This window comes from Asparagus officinalis, chromosome 4 (genome assembly GCF_001876935.1).
Source record: "Asparagus officinalis chromosome 4, Aspof.V1, whole genome shotgun sequence".
NCBI lineage: Eukaryota > Viridiplantae > Streptophyta > Magnoliopsida > Asparagales > Asparagaceae > Asparagus > Asparagus officinalis.
In genome coordinates, this window is record NC_033797.1 from 21,177,014 (window position 1) to 21,191,193 (window position 14,180).

The 14,180-nt window shown below is 40.2% G+C and overlaps 1 long non-coding RNA gene and 1 pseudogene across 1 annotated transcript; one reads left to right on the forward strand and one right to left on the reverse strand.

The window, feature by feature from the left end:
* On the reverse strand, positions 1,419-4,014 carry LOC109836899. The gene is made up of 3 exons (XR_002246119.1): positions 3,722-4,014; positions 1,964-2,220; positions 1,419-1,855 (listed from the first exon to the last, which is right to left on the reverse strand). It is a non-coding gene; the product is annotated as an uncharacterized LOC109836899 (long non-coding RNA).
* LOC109836898 lies at positions 10,969-13,359 on the forward strand (annotated as a pseudogene).

A 14,180-nucleotide genomic window follows, 5' to 3' on the forward strand; every position in this document is an offset into this window, starting at 1 on the left:
TGGGCATTCGGCTTTCCAATGTCCATCTTCTTTACAAAAAGCATACTGATTCCTACGAATTCCAAGATGTTCCCCTCTAGTCTGTGACCTTCTACCTGGGTTTGGACTCTTTGCTCTTGCAACCAATGCCCCTGCTACCGGCTCAATAGAAGTCTCCTTATCCTTCTTCCTAAGTTGGTAATTCACAAGTGCAGCGGTGACCTCACTATATGAAAGAGATGTCTTCCCATTAATAAGAGTAAGGACGAAGGTCTCATATTCCTCGCCGGGTAAGGAACTTAACAATAGCAACGCCTTGTCCTCATCTTCAACAATAATATCTACATTCGCCAAATTCGTAAGAAGCTTCGTATAGTGGTTCATGTGATCACCAATGGATGTCCCCTTCTTCAATTGGAAGCGATAAAGCCTCCTCTTTAAATGCAAGCGATTTTTGACGCTTTTCGTCAAATACTTGCCCTCTAGGACCTCCCAAATCTTCTTTGCTAAAGTCTGAGTGAGACAAGACCTAATCACACCACACGTCGTTCTATTTATTTTCTTCCAAACCTTCTCATCAATGTCGTCCGGTTTCCCGTCCAACTCTAACGTATCTTCCAAATTCTGCGCATTGAGCGCATCCAACACTTCGCATCGCTGAAGTTCAAAATTGTTAGTGCCATTGAACTTCTCCACGTCAATCTTCATCGAGTGGATATTCAAACTTTGGACAATCTTCACGCCTGAAGAACCACCCTCAACACCTTCTTTCCCGGCCATAATCCTCAACACACCAATAAACAATTGCAGAAACGAATAAGAAATAGATCCAAACTTGAAAAAGATAAAATCTTTACCAAAAAGATCCCACCTTTATCACCAACTGAAACCCTAGACGAGCTTCCAAATCGATCTACTCCTTCAAATAGCCTAAGCGTAGCCCGAGCTCTGATACCAATTGTTGGGGAAAACCCGTGTCGAGGAACCAAACCAACCGCCAATCAAAGAAGGCAAAATCCAACCAAAATCAATGCACAAACATCAAACACCAGTTTTAACGTGGTTCGACAATTGCCTATGTCCACGGGGCAAGAAAGGGATGTGGTTTTCACTAATAGAGAATAAAAGTACAAATTGAGATTACAAATCACTCGAAGGAACAAACTAATCTCACCACAAAGCTCTTAATCTCTCCAAATAAATCCTAAACAAATAGCTCAGAAAATACCTATTTTCTGTGCTCCAAATATCCCAAACTCTAGCCTTTAGAAACCCTAGAACATATATTGGTATTTATACAAACACCAAAATCCAAATCAGAACAGGAAACTCAAACTGGGCCTGACCCGTTACGCGGTCGACCGCCACGGTCAACCGCGACCAACAAACAAAACCTAGAAACTCCTAGAGGGTCTAGCGTCGACCGAGGCGGTCGACCGCGCTAAATCCAGACTCCTCCCAGAGTCTGTGCACGTTCGCGGTCGATCGGTCTTGCGCCGCGGTCGACCGCGCAGCTCCCAAACTGGCTCCTGCGGATCCCGACACCTGTTCTTCACCAAACTTCTTCACGGTTTCTTCAAGAAGTACATCGATGTTCTGAATTGTCCAGCTGATGTTGTGAATTGTCCGTCCCCCTCTGATATGAATTTCAAATCAATTGATTGATCAAGAAGAACCTCAACCTTCTTTGATTTCAACCAATCCAGTGTCTTGGTAGCAGCCTTCTTCCAATGAATTCGAGTAACCTCGGTCCATTGTGTACTAAAGTTACCTTCTTTTGTGGAAAGACCACTGCAAGCTCTGCAGCAAGTTCAGCACCCGTCGGTCCTCCCCCAATTATTAAAATAGACCCCGAATTTTTCTATCTTGACATTTTCTGAAATTGGAAAATAAGAGCAATGGGATGATTCATAGAGAATATATGAAAGCATTACTAGAAAGATCGATACTTCAGGCTTATAAAGCCCACCGAGATGTTACGTACCTTCCTGAAATTGTTCCATCCTATCTCTCCTTGATCTGGGATTCCTTTATTTGTGGCCAGTAGCAATAACAAGACAGTTGCATGGAACTTGATGCCTGTCTGTTGTGAAAACCGCTGTTTGAGTGACATTTTTTGTGTTGGATATAAAAATTTCACCCCTTGTCAAATACTTGGAATGGTTAAATAGTGTATTCGCTGCAAATGATGGATCCACCTTTGCTCTCAAGTTCGCCCAAGGAATCTCAAATTATTCTTTCCTGATGTTATCAAGGACGGCATTCAGAAAATGGCACAAATTGTACAAAATATTGCGCAGCGAGTATAAATGTTCAGTGGAAAATAAGGCTCAAATATAATCAGAGAAACGAAAGCATGGGAATATACACTTAAGATGTCAGTTTTTCAAAGAGAAATCCAAATGAGAACATGACTTGCTACCTTTTATAGACATTTGTGTTTCCTGAGTTGGTGTGCACTGTAATATTTTCAGTCCTGAACTCGGGTTATCTGTTACTATTTCAACTTTTTAGCCTCTACATCCACTAACATCTGTGAAAAAATTATGAATATAGTTTTATATAAAATCAAGGACAAATCTATATAGTTTGTCGAAATTAAAACTAAAAAGAACTCTTTTTCTCCAATCAGCGTCACGCATATCACATTAGAAAAGTTAACTAAGAATACTTATTGTGAAATTGTTCATGAAAAGGTTATTCGTAGATCCCAATCCAAAAGAAATCTCTACTGAACGGTCAATACATTGTCAGCCAACAATTGATCACCTGAAGCTCTTGCGGAAAAGCGGACCTAATAAATTAACAGAGCATTGTTTATCGACCTATTGTCAAACCTTACTATTGAAAATTTTCATTACATCTATTAATCTCCATCGCGCAACCATGAGAAAATGTTTTTGTATCAATTTAAGATAAGTTTCATCAGATTCTCATTAACAAGAACTAATTAATTCACCTTTCTGTCTAAAAGAGTCAATATACCATCGAATCATTATAAAAGGGTAATGTAAGATTTTTGTGTTTGTGTCCCCGTTCTAAGGGGGTGTTTGGTTCAATTTCTACAAATTATAAAAAATGATTTCCACCCAAAATATGATTTCCTTGTATTTCTTAAAAAAATTATAGGAAAAGTTTTGAGAAGTTAAAAAGTAGCAATTTTTTTTACTTTGCTTGTTTGGTTCTAAATAAGAAAATGACCCATAACTTTATATAAATAGCAAGATTTCCTATCATTTGTAGAAATTAAACTAAATTTATAGAAAATAGTCAATTTTATAGAAAAGTGTTAATGTGGTGTCAGATTTCTAGGTGATTTCCGCCCATTTTGAGAGGAAATTAATTTCTGTAAATTTTTGTACTTTACAGAAAACATTTCTATAATTTTTTTTTGAACAAACACAATTTACGAAAATCTACAGAAAATTTTTAATTACAGAATTACCATTGTCAGACATTTTGAGAAAATTTTTCTATAAAATTGTGCAACCAAACACCCCCTAAAAACAAATGAAAGAACCTACCAAATAGTGACACCAAAAAGGCCTAATAATATTCCACACATCCACCAACGCAATGCCTCATCGATATCCCTCATGCAAACAGAGACACAACAAGGCCTCAATTTGTACAAAAATTTAAGCACTGACAACTCACTTGGACATTTTGTCGAACATATGACGTGCGTATCTAAAATTCGACCAAAACCCATAAAACTAAATAGGGTCGAAAGAAATCATACGGGTCAATGAGGGTGACATGCGCATAGTCCTGAATACGGCTTGCGAGGAGCGATCCTGCGATTCCTCCTCCGACCACAGCCACACGTTTTGCTTCCCAGTTGCAGCAACCATTTCTCCTCTTCCTCCTTCCATTGCTGTTCCGAATAACGCTTCCATTGTGATAAATCTTAGTTGAGGTTGTTATTTCCAACTTGTTAATTTTGAGAAGGCTAAATTCTAACAATGGCAAACTTTATTGTTAGTTACAAAGCTATTATATACTTTTTAGGAGTCGAATCCAAGCCTCCCACCAAGAAGCAATATGGCTTTGTCATGTGACCTACTCCTCGAAACTATTATATATTTTTTTACTATACTACTTCATACTTTTTATTATAACGAATAGTAACGATAATTGTACACAAGAATTACACTAGTTTCATACTATCAATTCAATAAATAAATAGATATTTCATTGTAAATTGTAAAGAGAAATTATTATTCAAATGCGTTGAATTTTGTAGACCGTTCAATTTTCCACCTATTTGATACCAATGGGATGACATTCAAATTGCTTGAATTTTCATCAAAAGGTAAATTGGTGAATGATGAGCATGATGCAAAGCGTCATTAAACATTTAATTAGTGGTTTGAGGTAGTTGTTGGGGATGCCGGCTTTGATGTCTGCTTGTACACGTAATGCTTATTGTTTCTTCAGACAGGAAAATAAGTACTTAAATATTTCGTTGCTAGTTATGAACCCATTATCATTTTGGTCGCTGTCAAGCCTATGGGCGCATAAATTCGTGCAGAAATTTCATAAAGAGCAAATTACACCAGACCCCGTGAACTTTAAGCATTTTTCGGTAAACCCCTCTAAACTTTCAGGATCATTTTTTTTGAACTGAAGAAGCAGGAATAGACTTCCTGCTCATAAAATTTTATTTATATCAGAAAACATACATATAAGCAACTATACTTAGCACACCCAAAAGGAGGCCAGTATACAGTAGAACAAGAAAAAGGCCAGAAACAGAAGATAACACCATCAAAAACAAAAGAACAACAAAAGATTCACTACACCAGTAAGACTTGAAAAACTTTATATTGTTTTGGACCAAATCACTGCTCCTCTAGAAGAGAGCTACTTAGAAAGGATCTAACCACTTCAAAAGACTTGCCTGAGCTTCTAATCTGCAGAGAAATTATCTCCCACCTCTGCTGCAGCTTTTGTCTTTGCAATTTCGTCGAATTTCAGCTTAATTGCTGCCCTTCTGATCCTTTTTGCCAGCTTATCTTCATGTGCACCTGTCCAATGAAGGGTATACCTAGCCACGTTAGCAGCTACAAGTTCTGGATTTTGCTGAGAATCTTTAAAGATGAAGTAATTTCGACTGTTCCAGATCCACCAACATAAACATGGGAGAACCACCTTCCAAATACAATTTATATGAATACTGTCTGCTGTTGGTGCTTTAAAGAGAATCAAATCATGCATGTTATGCGGCAAAGTGGCTAAATCAATACTAGGGAAGAGTAAAATCCATATTGAAGAAGCAAAAGGGCAAGTAATGAATAAATGATCCTGGCTCTCCACTTCAAGGTAGCAGAAAGGGCACCTTGGATCACCTTTCCATCCCTTAGAGACTAGGTTTGCCCTTGAATTAAGCTTGTTGTTACTCACGAGCCAAAAGAAAACTTTCACCTTCAGAGGGATAGGAGATTTCCAAACAAACTTGTAGAATCTAGATAAACACCCACCTGATATAATGGAAGAGTAAAGAGATTTTACAGAAAATTTTCCTGTTGCATTGAGCGGCCACCATAAGGAGTCCGGGGTTGTAGAGGAACTACAATCAAAGGAGCCAAAACTGGAATGCAGGTCAATGACCTCTCTCTGATCCTCCGTGGTAATACCTCTTCTGAGGATGGGATGCCACTGCCAAACTTGGTTTTGAAGATAACCCTGAGATGAGATGTTGCAACCTTTTGAAAAAGCAAGGGAAAACGCCTTTGGGAAGAGACTGCTTAAGGAGTTTGAACTAATCCATTTGTCATACCAGAAACTACATGTCTTTCCATTACCAACGGTCCATCTCACAAAGAATTGAAAGACTGGGTACACAGAACTTATGTCCTTAATCAAGTTAGATGATTTAAATCTTGATATGGACACTACAGGATTGGATCCATCCTTAGAATATAAGGAGAAGATCACTTTACTAATGAACGAGTCCCTGTCAAAGATTTTCCAAATCCACTTAGATAAGAGGGAGATGTTGAAGACTTGGAGATTGATTATACCCAATCCCCCTTCCTGTTTCGGTCTGCATACTAGTTTCCATGAAGCCAGACACTTGATATTAGAGTGGTTGTTACTCCCAAAACTCCTTTTTTAAGGGGAAGACCCAAATAGGAGGATGGTAAAGATCCCAGAGAACAATTGAAAAGACTAGCTAATCGGGGAGCCTTTCTGTGGGATCTACCAAGGTAGAAAAGATGTGTTTTGTTGTAATTGACCAGCAAGCCTGAGATATGTGCAAAGATGAGAAGAATTGCTTTAAGGGTGGACATATCTGAAGGGGATGCTCTGGAAAAGATAATTGTGTCATCAGCAAACTGAAGCGTCCTAATGTTGTTAAGTTCTCCTTTCAACTGGAGATCAGAAAGATCCCCCGAAGCAACACTAGACCTTATCATTTTATTTAGAACATCAACAACCAAGAGAAAAAGCATGGGGGAAAGGGGATCCCCTTGTTTCAAACCCCTATGACAGGAGAAGAACTTGGTAGGAGAACCATTAACCAGAACAGCTGATTTGGAGGATGAAAGGATGTGTTTGATCCAGAGACACCAATTCTGACTGAAACCTCTAGCTTGCAAACAAGGGGTTTATTGCAGGATCATAGTAAACCCTGTTGTGCGCAGCGGAAAATTCGGCAGCACCTCCGGTGCGCAAGGTGCACAACAAGAGATTAGATCACAATGAAATTCTTGCTTCTCAAAGGAAACAAGAACCAAAAGCCTGATATCTCATCAAAGTGAGATATCAGCTCTTCCTCTCGTCAGCTCTAGGACTGCGCGTCGAGGGATCCTACAAGCTATTACAAATCACGGCAAGAACACAAAATTTTACGTGGTTCGGCAAACTGCCTACGTCCACGGGGCAAGGAGGGGGAGATCTACTATTAGAGGGAGAGATACAACTGGGGTTTACAATCACACAACCTAAACCCTCTCACAAATTCTCTAATCCCTCATACAAATATCTCTCTCAAAACGATGCACAAAACCCTAACAAAAGCCTTCTGCCAGCGCCACCAAAGAAAAGAGAACAGCCGACTTCAAATGCCGCCTCTGCACACCCAACGAAGAGACAGCCGCTGCTCCTTCTTTTCTCCTGCTGTAGCCGCCAATGTAAACCCCAAACTTGCGCACCTCCTTCGCGAAACCCTAGGCAAGGGTTTATATATAATTCCGCCTCTGCTTGTGGAACCCTAGAAAATCTCGTGGGTATAAATAGCCTAGTGATGCGGTTTACAACCAATGCGAACTTGGGCCTCAGGACTTGTCCGCTGGATCTTAGCTTTGCCTTCACCCGTGGTCCATTATCATTTCACGTGAATCATTTTCACGCGGTTTACTTGGCCAACACTGTGGCCCCCACCCATTCACAATTCTCCACCTCGGTGAAGTTTTTCCAAAACTGAGCCGACACCGACCAAACCAAATGCCTCACTTGTTGTATCCAGTACGTCATGGCAACGGACTCATGACAACGGATTCCATCCACAACAGGTCGAGACCCAAACGGGAGTGCGAACACTCAACCCAAAACAAATAGTGTCTACTCACCAAATCAAACTGAGCCTACACCGACTACACCAAATGCCTCACTTGCTGAGACCCAAATGGGAGTGCAAACACTCACCCCAAATGTCGATGTCGCTCACCAAATCGATCTCACCCCCATCAACTAATCCAAACCCGGCTGCATCATAAAGACTGCCTACGTATCCTCTTGCCCAAGGAATCAAGCCGAACGTAGTTCACCCAAATGGCCTCCAAAGGCCCTCAAACAAATAGAAAAGTCTGCAACTCTTCTTCAATATCACCAAACGATCTGCAACTAATTTCGTCAAATTTCAGCTTGATTGTTGCCCTTCTGATCCTTTTTGCCAGCTTATCTTCATGTGCACCTGTCCAATGAAGGGTATACCTAGCCACGTTAGCAGCTACAAGTTCTGGATTTTGCTGAGAATCTTTAAAGATGAAGTAATTTCGACTGTTCCAGATCCACCAACATAAACATGGGAGAACCACCTTCCAAATACAACTTATATGAATACTGTCAGCTGCTGGTGCTTTAAAGAGTATCAAATCATGCATGTTATGCGGCAAAGTGGCTAAATCAATACTAGGGAAGAGTAAAATCCATATTGAAGAAGCAAAAGGGCAAGTAATGAATAAATGATCCTGGCTCTCCACTTCAAGGTAGCAGAAAGGGCACCTTGGATCACCTTTCCATCCCTTAGAGACTAGGTTTGCCCTTGAATTAAGCTTGTTGTTACTCACGAGCCAAAAGAAAACTTTCACCTTCAGAGGGATAGGAGATTTCCAAACAAACTTGTAGAATCTAGATAAACACCCACCTGATATAATGAATGAATAAAGAGATTTTGCAGAAAATTTTCCTGTTGCATTGAGCGGCCACCATAAGGAGTCCGGGGTTGTAGAGGAACTACAATCAAAGGAGCCAATACTGGAATGCAGGTCAATGACCTCTCTCTGATCCTCCGTGGTAATACCTCTTCTGAGGATGGGATGCCACTGCCAAACTTGGTTTTGAAGATAACCCTGAGATGAGATGTTGCAACCTTTTGAAAAAGCAAGGGAAAACGCCTTTGGGAAGAGACTGCTTAAGGAGTTTGAACTAATCCATTTGTCATACCAGAAACTACATGTCTTTCCATTACCAACGGTCCATCTCACAAAGAATTGAAAGACTGGGTACACAGAACTTATGTCCTTAATCAAGTTAGATGATTTAAATCTTGATATGGACACTACAGGATTGGATCCATCCTTAGAATATAAGGAGAAGATCACTTTACTAATGAACGAGTCCCTGTCAAAGATTTTCCAAATCCACTTAGATAAGAGGGAGATGTTGAAGACTTGGAGATTGATTATACCCAATCCCCCTTCCTGTTTCGGTCTGCATACTAGTTTCCATGAAGCCAGACACTTGATGTTAGAGTGGATGTTACTCCCATTCCAAAGAAAACTTCGTCTGATTTTGTCTATTTCTTGAATCAGCCACTGAGGGAATTTGAAAAAAGAGATATAATAAAGAGGGATAGAGGAGAGGACTGAGTTTACCAAAGTGAGGCGTCCCCCTATAGATAAGTGTTTATTTTTCCAGAGGGACAGTTTCTTGGAGAGAGAATCAAGGAGAGGCTGCCAGTCTTTTTTAGATAAAACTCCTTTTTTAAGGGGAAGACCCAAATAGGAGGATGGTAAAGATCCCAGAGAACAATTGAAAAGACTAGCTAATCGGGGAGCCTTTCTGTGGGATCTACCAAGGTAGAAAAGATGTGTTTTGTTGTAATTGACCAGCAAGCCTGAGATATGTGCAAAGATGAGAAGAATTGCTTTAAGGGTGGACATATCTGAAGGGGATGCTCTGGAAAAGATAATTGTGTCATCAGCAAACTGAAGCGTCCTAATGTTGTTAAGTTCTCCTTTCAACTGGAGATCAGAAAGATCCCCCGAAGCAACACTAGACCTTATCATTTTATTTAGAACATCAACAACCAAGAGAAAAAGCATGGGGGAAAGGGGATCCCCTTGTTTCAAACCCCTATGACAGGAGAAGAACTTGGTAGGAGAACCATTAACCAGAACAGCTGATTTGGAGGATGAAAGGATGTGTTTGATCCAGAGACACCAATTCTGACTGAAACCTCTAGCTTGCAGGATGGATAGAAGAAAATCCCAATTAACACAATCAAAAGCTTTGAAAAAATCAACTTTTATGGCACATATTTCCTTTTTTCTTGATGAGCAGAAATTAATCATCTCATGAGCTAGCAGAATAGAGTCAAGGGAAGATTTTCCTGATATCTCATCAAAGTGAGATATCAGCTCTTCCTCTCGTCAGCTCTAGGACTGCGCGTCGAGGGTCCTCTCGTCAGCTCTAGGACTGCGCGTCGAGGGTCCTCTCGTCAGCTCTAGGACTGCGCGTCGAGGGATCCTACAAGCTATTACAAATCACGGCAAGAACACAACTTTTACGTGGTTCAGCAAATAGCCTACGTCCACAGGGCAAGAAGGGGAGATCTACTATTAGAGGGAGAGATACAACTGGGGTTTACAATCACACAACCTAAACCCTCTCACAAATTCTCTAATCCCTCATACAAATATCTCTCTCAAAACGATGCACAAAACCCTAACAAAAGCCTTCTGCCAGCGCCACCAAAGAAAAGAGAACAGCCGACTTCAAATGCCGCCTCTGCACACCCGAAGAGACAGCCGCTGCTCCTTCTTTTCTCCTGCTGCAACCGCCAATGTAAACCCCAAACTTGCGCACGGAACCCTAGAAAATCTCGTGGGTATAAATAGCCTAGTGATGCGGTTTACAACCAATGCGAACTTGGGCCTCAGGACTTGTCCGCTGGATCTTAGCTTTGCCTTCACCCGTGGTCCATTATCATTTCACGTGAATCATTTTCACGCGGTTTACTTGGCCAACACTGTGGCCCCCACCCATTCACAAACCCCCAATAACTTTCAGGATCATAGTAAACCCCCAATAACTTTTCTATTTTGCAGAAAATTCTCACTAAGTTTCTACATTTTGTAGATAACCCCCATAAATGAGAACAAGAAAACAACATAAAAAACGAAATTTGAAAATTATTGGGGTTTATTGCAATTTACTCAGGACATATTGAGGTTTTTCTGCAGAAGTTGTTATTGGGAGCTTAGTGTGATTTTAAAAGTTTATAGAAATTTACTGCAAAATACTAAAAGTTCATGGCCGCTGGTGTAGTTTACCCTTTCATTAAAGCCTGTAATATTTTAACAAGTACACGCAAATGAATTGAAAGATAGTCGGCAAGTAGGACAAAGCTTTGATTTGGCACTGAAAGAGTATATAACAAAAAAGTAAGAGGATTTTATATAACCGTATCAAATTCTTGCTGCTTTCAGAAGCCATCAACTAGCAATCATCATCATCATCATCATCATCATCATCAACATGAGCCCGTGCAGCTCAGTTCTCTCAGGTCTTGGAAAAAGGTACAAGGCTATAGCTTAGTAGTTAATATGCGCTAGTAATTCTCTTTGCTCTTAAAAAAGAACTGGATTTTCACATCTGATTGGAATTGTGATAGCACTACACTTACAGTTTGATGTTCGCTGTCATGTCTTAGAATTATAATTTTCAAGTTGAATCTGAAACTTCTCATGATCCGTGACCATTTGGCCAAGAGATTATAAAATTCATCTGTGCAATCTTTCATAGCAGAGTAGATGCTAGTATCGATATAAGACATAGTCAACTATGTGCGCGACGAAGGCAAGAACAATCTATGTGTTGGTTGAGTGCCATATCTAATTAGACATGATCTGTTACAGATTATATCTTGGGGATAACCATAAATTGATTAACAGTGATCGATATGATCAAATATCTCAACAGTGTTTTTTGATCATTAACTAACTGATTCTAACCCCCCCCCCCCCCCCCCCCCCCCGATTGATGATCAAAGGTAGAGTCACGTGTCTGTGAAAATAGTACGGTGTAATCTCATCCATGGTAGTTTCCTCCACCATTAGGAACCAAGCTGACCATTGCTAGCTGCATAACGGAGTACCGATCCAAGGTATAATTTCTCCTTGCCTCTTACAGCACTATAAAACTATCACATTAGCACATTAATCACCAAATTCTTAGGTTTTGTAATTTGTGCTGGTCGGTTGAAGACTGGAGATTTTTAGTGTACCAACCATTTGGTGAATATGCTCTATTGAATCGTTCTTCATATGATTACAATTGATGTAGTTTAACATAAAAATTGACAAGTAAGAAACTAAATAAAAAAAAAAAAAATCTGGCCTTGAGTCTGTTGAAGTCTAAGGGTAGACTGAAAGTATGATGGAAACGGTTATCGTTCTGCTAGTTTTTGACAGTCCCAATCCAGTTAGAACGACGAAGGCCCTAAACTCCTTGACACATTCATTCTACTGCAGACTCGAGGGCAAAGTCGCCCTGATAACTGGTGGGGCCAGCTGCCGACATCCGGGATGACCGTGGCCGCTCCGTCTGCTCCGACATCGGTCCTTCCTCCGCCTCCTTCGTCCACTGTGACGTAACCAACGCCTCCGACGTCCAGAACGCTGTTGAGACTGCCGTGTTCAAGCATGGCAAGCTTGATATCATGTTCAATAATGCGGGCGCCATTGATACCTACAGGTCCATTGTGGACACTGACCAGTCTGACTTTGATCGAGTCCTGCGTGTTGTCGTCACAGGAACTTTTCTCGGTATTGCTAAATACAATTTTGATTTCATAGGATCTTTTACCATAATTTTTATGGGATTTTTTTTCCCAACATTTCTTTATCGATGTATTGCAGCATGTTTTATACACAATGCGTTGTTCAGCCACACAGACATTAAAAAATGTACAAACCTATAACCCTCAACCTGCACCATATGGTAGATGCTTTTGACATAGTATCAGAACAGTCCAGCTTCAAATCTTAATTATAGGGGACAAATTTCTAAAATTGTTCATTGAAGTTCAAATTTTTGATCAACAAATCGCACAGTTGTACTTCTAGACATGAAATAGGGCACATGAACCCTCCAGAAACTAAATTATCAATGATTTCGACATACTTTTAGTCATATGTCAAGGGATAGCATTTAACGAAATTTGTGAAAATTAAGAAATGTTCATCTTGACAGCATGTTACATGCACGGTTACAATGCCTTGAAACCATTCAAGATCTAGTTGATATATAGTACATTTGTGTAAATTGGAAATCTAGCTAGCTTTTTAATTTCAACGTATAGTATTCGCACCTTCAATGCTGTCAACCAATTTTCCTCTTCGGTTAATCAGAAGACTAATTTTTTCCAACTCTTACCAGGCATCAAACACGCAGCCCGCGTCATGATCCCCAACGGCCGAGGCAGCATCGTATCGACCTCCAGCATCGCAGGCGTCGGCGGAGGAATGGGCACGCACGCCTACACCAGCGCCAAGCACGCCGTGGTCGGACTAACGAAAAACGCAGCGGTTGAGCTTGGGCAGTTCGGTGTCAGAGTCAACTGCGTGTCTCCCTACGCAACGGCAACCCCGTTGGCGATGAACGCGATGGGGTTTGCAGATAGGGAGGAGGGGAAGTTCGAGAGAGCGGTGAGCATGTGTGGGAATTTGAAGGGGACGACGCTGGAGAAGGAGGATGTGGCGGGAGCTGTGATGTATCTGGGGAGTGATGAGGCTAAGTATGTGAGCGGACATAATCTTGTGGTTGATGGAGGGTACACTGTGGTTAATACGGGGTTAAATAGGGTTAATGATTTCCGTTAAATGATTTTTTGTATGTCTATTGAAATATCGCATTGCTGGAAATATATAAGGGCAAATTAGAAATTACTAATTGGATGTTTAGTCCAAATTACTAATTGGATGAGATCGTGTTTCTTATTATGAACTTGAAATCGATACGTGCAAATGCACGTTAGAAAAAATAATAATAAGGGTTTTTTTTCGATATATACCCCTTACATTATACGTATTTTCAGATTTACCATTCAAATTATTGTACTTCTAAACTTACCCTTCAAATTGTATTACTCCCTCAAACGTACCCCTCATCTAAATTAGTGTGAAATTTGAACAGTTTTTAGGAAAAAGATGACCACTATATCCCTATCCTAGTTGTTTAATAAAAATACTAAATCTGCTATGATCTAAAACTCGATTGGGATCTGTTGTTCTATCATATAGTTTACATTCTCTCCAAAAAAAGTTTTTTTTGAGGGAATTATACAATTTGAGGGGCGAATTTAACCATGATAACCGTTCAAATTTATTATTAATTAAATGATGGGTAAATTTGAGGGAATAATATAATTCAAGGGGAGAATTGAAAATTATAATAATTTGAAGGGCAAATTTAAACGTACCTACAATTTGAGGGGTATATTAAAAAAACCCCAAAAGATAGGAGTTAAAACTTTTAGTTAGAGGTATTTGGGGACTTGTTTCAAAATGTCAAAATTTCAGGGATTTTTTCTTCAAAATACATGAGATTTTATAGGAAAAATGCCTTAAGGACCCAAAATATGGGACCAAGAGATGGGACAGGTGAGATGTCCCCTTCTTATTGCATAATGATCTGGTCATGCCAGCTCATTATGCAATAGGGAGGAGACACCTCACATGTCCCCTCCA